Source organism: Xenopus laevis, chromosome 8S (assembly GCF_017654675.1).
Source record: "Xenopus laevis strain J_2021 chromosome 8S, Xenopus_laevis_v10.1, whole genome shotgun sequence".
In the NCBI taxonomy this organism is placed as follows: Eukaryota; Metazoa; Chordata; class Amphibia; order Anura; family Pipidae; genus Xenopus; species Xenopus laevis.
The window spans coordinates 89,853,365-89,859,364 of record NC_054386.1 but is presented as its reverse complement, the minus strand read 5'-3'; the positions used below and the strand labels follow the sequence as shown (position 1 = coordinate 89,859,364).

The window sequence follows — 6,000 nt, the reverse complement described above, 5'->3', positions numbered from 1 at the left end:
AGTGGCATGAACACTAAGGGGGTTATTTGTTAAAGCTAGAATGCCAAAAACTCCAAAATACCAGGTCATGGTATATCTAGTATCAGTCATTCTAGAGAAACTGGACTTGCTGATCACAGATAAGTACTACTATAGTTTATATAAACTAGTTTCTGTGTAGCCATGGGGGCAGCCATTCAAGCACAGGATAAACAGTAGATAACAGATAAGTACTACTATAGTTTATATAAACAAGCTGTTGTGTAGCCATTGGGACAGCCATTCAAGCACAGGATACACAGTAGATAACAGATAAGTACTACTATAGTTTATATAAACAAGCTGTTGTGTAGCCATGGGGACAGCCATTCAAGCACAGGATACACAGTAGATAACAGATAAGTACTACTATAGTTTATATAAACAAGTTTATATAAACAAGCTGTTGTGTAGCCATGGGGACAGCCATTCAAGCACAGGATACACAGTAGATAACAGATAAGTACTACTATAGTTTATATAAACAAGCTGTTGTGTAGCCATTGGGACAGCCATTCAAGCACAGGATACACAGTAGATAACAGATAAGTACTACTATAGTTTATATAAACAAGTTTATATAAACAAGCTGTTGTGTAGCCATGGGGACAGTCATTCAAGCACAGGATACACAGTAGATAACAGATAAGTACTACTATAGTTTATATAAACAAGCTGCTGTGTAGCCATGGGGGCAGCCATTCAAGCACAGGATACACAGTAGATAACAGATAAGTACTACTATAGTTTATATAAACAAGCTGTTGTGTAGCCATGGGGACAGCCATTCAAGCACAGGATACACAGTAGATAACAGATAAGTACTACTATAGTTTATATAAACAAGTTGCTGTGTAGCCATGGGGACAGCCATTCAAGCACATGACACACAGTAGATAACAGATAAGTACTACTATAGTTTATATAAACAAGCCTTGACTGCAGAACCACCAGCACATGCCCCTGATATTGTCATGGAACTGCATACTTCCCATCTGTCCTGTTTTCTGCAGGACAGTCCCGATTTTGACAGGTCAGCCCTCAGTCCCGGGTACTTTACTGAAATGTCTCGAGTTTCTCTTTGACGCCAGAAAATGACACAAAGTTTCTGAAACATAATTAATAGCCCAGAATAGCCAGCAGCTGCACTTAGATACAGTTGTAACCATTTAAGATAAGTAAAGAAACAATTGTAACTATTTAAGATAAGCAGGTCTCTTGAGAGAACTGAGACTTGCAGCTTAAAGGGCAATTCATTTGCAAAACTGTTATCACATAAAACATTGCACATGACTTACAATAATAGCTTTATATTTTACAATAGGAGGTACTTTATTCAGTATATATTGTATTGCACTTTTAACAGTTATAATTATTGTGGGAGGATAAAGCACGTGGTTCTACCCCTAGGTAAGACAACCGCACATGTGGCTGGAATGACCTTTCCATACAACACTACGTTGTACTAACGTGACGTCATTTCCCGCACGTCACACTCCAGAAGAGATCGCGAGATTTTCCTTCTTCCGCGATCTACCTTGTACGTCAATATGACGTCTCTTGTGCTGTTCGGCCATCTCCTCAACTGTAGCTAGGCCCACTCAATCGACTCGCCTATGGCATCGAACGAACCCTTCCAAAAATAGGGTTTGGGAAGTGATTAAGCGCTCGGCGCCTGTTTATACCGAATCGTTTCTATCGCGGGAAGCCGCGCTTGGCGTTTTCTGATCTGTGTTCGAAGCGGGATATACCAAAAGCCCGTTATGAGGGAGGCTCTGATTCGATTGCTCTGGCCTAGGGTAATGGCGCCGCTCCCCCCCGCCATGGCTCCCTGTCTCCTTGCTCTCTCAGTGAGGGAGAGCGGCCGCCGCCTGCAGGAGCTGACAAGGCACGGCCCGCTCTGTGTGCACCTCGATATCCAGCCTCCTGCGCCGGCCCCGGGGGTAAAGACTTGAGGTGAGGCCTGGGGAGCTATGGGGGGAGCCTGTGCTGCTCAGGGAGCGAGGACATTTCCTGGCGTCTGTATTTCTTAGTCGCTGCGTCACCAAATCATGGGGAAGCGAAACGGGTCGGTGGAACGGGCTGGACAAAGTCACCGAGGCCGGGGAAGAATAAACGGGGCGCAGGAAGGATGGAGAGGGGGGAGAAGGGGTGGAGGATTGGGGAGGAGGAGATTATTCATTCACTAATAATGTCCCACCCTGTGAATATACCACTGAATGGTGCTTGTGTGGCCTAAGCGCGGCGGAGAGAGCGTGGTACTGAGATACAGGAAGTATTCATGGCAGGTCGGCTTCCTTACCCTGGCCCGCAGAGCTTACACTCCATGTTTAATGGAAGGCCAAAAACCAAATGTGTCATACAGGGGTTAATAAGGCTTTTTTTTATTCTTTTCATTTCTACCTACAGTTCTAATAATATGCTTTTGGCTCATGGCCTGTTTATTAATTAGGCAAAAGTAACTTTAACTCAGGGGTCCCAGCACCAGACATTTAATCTGCTATAACTGTTTGAATAACTGCCCCAAAACTTGAAGAACTCTACAGCTAAATACAAATTCTGCCTTTTGTTCCCGTCTAATTCCTAAGGAAATATATATACATACAAGTTGTACATTATGCAGGGTGAATGTAGTACTGCTTTACATCCAATGTGGGAGGCATGTGGGTTTGCTCCACTGTTGGGGCTTTTGCCCACAGACTAAAAGTGCCTTAAAGGACATGTAAAGCCTACATTTGGCTAATGTATATAAGTTGGGCATTTCTATGGCAACCAGCAATGCTATCACTTCATTATCAATATATTTAAGACAGAGACATTTTGTGCTACTGCTACTGAAAAATGCCTTACCCTTTAAACAAAACAGGGATTGTATGTCCATATATTGCAATATATTTAAGCTGCCCAACTACGTCAAAGTCATCCCATATCTGGCCAGTCCTACACTTAATTTTCATCTGATTCATTAAGAATTCTATAGTTTCATTATACATTTTATAAAAGGGACGAATATGTTTTACCTGCAACTTACTTGCTGCTTTCAAAGTAAAACTCCCAAACTTGGCTGCCCTTTTATTAGACACCAGTGGGATCACCTGACTATAGTTGGGAAGGGTGGGAGCTACAACATAGAGCTGGTCACTGCTCCTGTATAACTATAATAAACAAGTGAAAGTTGTGCTCACCACTAGTTTTTAAAACCATTAGGCGGGGGTGCAATGAGGGTGTGACCACAAAATACATATAGACAATTACAAGGGTCCTCAACTGCACCAGCCCAGGGTTATACGGATAAGGATAACTAGAAATAAATGTTGTCTGGACTCTAATATGTCAGCGGTATCCTTGTGCTGCAAAAGATGAACAGTGGATCCAGTTGCATACTGGGTACCAAGTCAAATGGATATTCCCATGTTGCATCGTGTGTATATAATGCAGTAGTGAGATAATAAAAGTCTGATTTTTTTCCTTGTGGTGGCTGATTATATACTATACCATATATGTGTGGACTAGATAATATTATCAAAGAAGTGTATGGGCCTTTTTGACAGCCTAATGGCAGAAGAGCTGGTTATTACTGCAGGTATCTGTATGTTTTGCAGCCAGACTGAATTGGACCCAAGTGCTCAGGGATATTTACAGGTGATGTCTTTTACTTGATTCGAATTCAGTCCAAAGCAATTCATGCACAATGATTCAATTGTTTGTTGCAAGTCAGACCTTATATATAACTTTATAAGGAGCTGTGAGTACCACTGTAATGATCTGGGCACCCATATCCAATTTTAATTATAGGTAAATTGGTCTGCAATAGGGCTGACTCATTTAGGGACATGCAAGCTTATGTACTTTCTCCAGAAAATGCTGATCTGCTTCCGACATTGGCCTCTTAGTGCCCAGACCAAACAGTGTTTGTTGTGACGATGTTTACCTTCTCATTTCCATGTTGAAATTGTATTGTCTTGGCACTGAGAGACCGATTTGTCTATCAGTACACAGTGATATCAGGGCAGAAGAAGTATTGATGTTTTCTCTCCCGGCATAGATCTATTGTCGGAGAAAATGCATCTTCTGACCTGGCCCTTAAGCTGGCCATAGACGCAAAGATCCAATCGTACGAATCAACGTACGATCGGACTTTCCCATCTCCCGACCTGCCACTAACCATTCAGATCAAAGTCTTTACCATTCCGATCAAATAAGAACAGATCACCCAATGTTCTGCCCCTGACAGCAATCGTACGATACTTATGTCTGACAACACTAGTGACAGTCTCCCACTGAAAATCGTACGATCGGCAATACACGCAGAGATATTATCGGCAGGCGACAGAAATTTTCTAACCTGTCCGATCGACCAAACGACCGATCCCCGACGGACGAAAAATGTCGGGACTCTCCACACATGGTCCGAAAATCGTACGAATCCACGATTCGTACGATCGGATCTTTGCGTCTATGGCCAGCATTAGTGAGAACAAGGGTTAATTTTTTTTTTCATAATAAAAAAGTTATGTAAGCAACCGTTCAATATATGTTCTTTAAAGATTTAGTGGCGTCACAGTTATTTATGTTGTTGCAATCTGTTTGTTATCCTGTTCTTTTCTCTAGATCTGACACTTTGTAACAAGTCTGTTTTGCTCAGGAGTGCAGATACTCTTTTCAATAGCAATAACATTTGCAATTAACTCTTAAAGGGATAGTCATGGGGGAAAAACTTTTTTTTTTTTTCAAAATGAATCCGTTAATAGTGCTGCTCCAGCAGAATTCAACACTGAAATACATTTCTCTAAAGAGCAAACAGATTTTTTTATATTCAATTTTGAAATCTGACATGGGGCTAGACATTTTGTCAATTTCCCAGCTGCCCCAAGTCATGTGACTTGTGCTCTGATAAACTTCAATCACTCTTTACTGCTGTACTGCAAGTTGGAGTGATATCACCCCCCTCCCTTCCCCCCCCCCCCAGCAGCAAAACAAAAGAACAATGGGAAGGTAACCAGATAGCAGCAACCTAACACAAGATAACAGCTGCCTGGTAGATCTAAGAACAACACTCAATAGTAAAAACCCATGTCCCGCTGAGAGACATTTAGTTACATTGAGAAGGAAAAACAGCAGCCTGCCAGAAAGCATTTCTCTCCTAAAGTGCAGGCACAAGTCACATGACCAGGGGCAGCTGGGAAATTAACAAAATGTCTAGCCCCATGTCAGATTTCAAAATTGAATACTGTATATAAAAATCTGCTCTTTTGAGAAATGGGATTTCAGTGCAGAATTATGCTGGAGCAGCACTATTAACTGATTCATTTTGAAAAAATATTTTTTTCCCATGACAGTATCCCTTTAACAATACTGTTTAAATACAATGGAAGTGCTACTTAATGTTTGGCCAATTAACAACTGCACATTCCCTGGTCCCCTCATAATAATCCTTGTAATGATTATGCAAGTGACACTGTGGTTTACAAAACCACCCCCTGAAATAATCAAGTTTATCTTCACTCAGTCGCACTTCTCGTCCGTCTTTTTTGCCTAGCAGGATGTCTCATTAGCGCTCACTCTATTAAAATCACCAGACACATGTCTCTCTACATGGCCCGAAACGGAATTTGTGCAAAGGCCAGTTATTTTGTCTAGATTTTGTTTGTACTGGACATCAGTTAGATTTGAATGACCTCTAATTCATGCTGCACGGGAAGTGAAACCTCCTGTAAGATATATTGGACTAACTGTCAATGAAATATTTGACCAGCCCAACTGCTTGCACTGAAGACAGAATGAAGAAAACCCAGGATGGCTGATGATGAGGGAATAGTGAATATAAACTTGATTATTTCAGAAACAATGCAGCATATTTGATTGTATTTAGAAAGGTTCTTATTTTCAGTATGATGAAGCTTATATAAAATGTTCATAATGGCTCCCCTTTAAAGATAACTTTAAATTTTTTATATTCACGAAAGAAAGCCAACAACAGAA

General features: G+C 41.3%; 1 protein-coding gene across 2 annotated transcripts in view; it reads left to right on the top strand.

The window, feature by feature from the left end:
- The first annotated feature begins 628 nt into the window (after window positions 1-628).
- Window positions 629-6,000, top strand: part of LOC108704444 (chromatin-remodeling ATPase INO80-like) — a 67,893-nt gene continuing 62,521 nt past the window's right edge. For both annotated transcript variants that reach the window (XM_041574364.1, XM_041574365.1), the window contains exon 1: window positions 629-1,974. The gene's annotated coding sequence lies outside the window, so the exon portion shown is untranslated. The remainder of the gene's footprint in view (window positions 1,975-6,000) is intronic.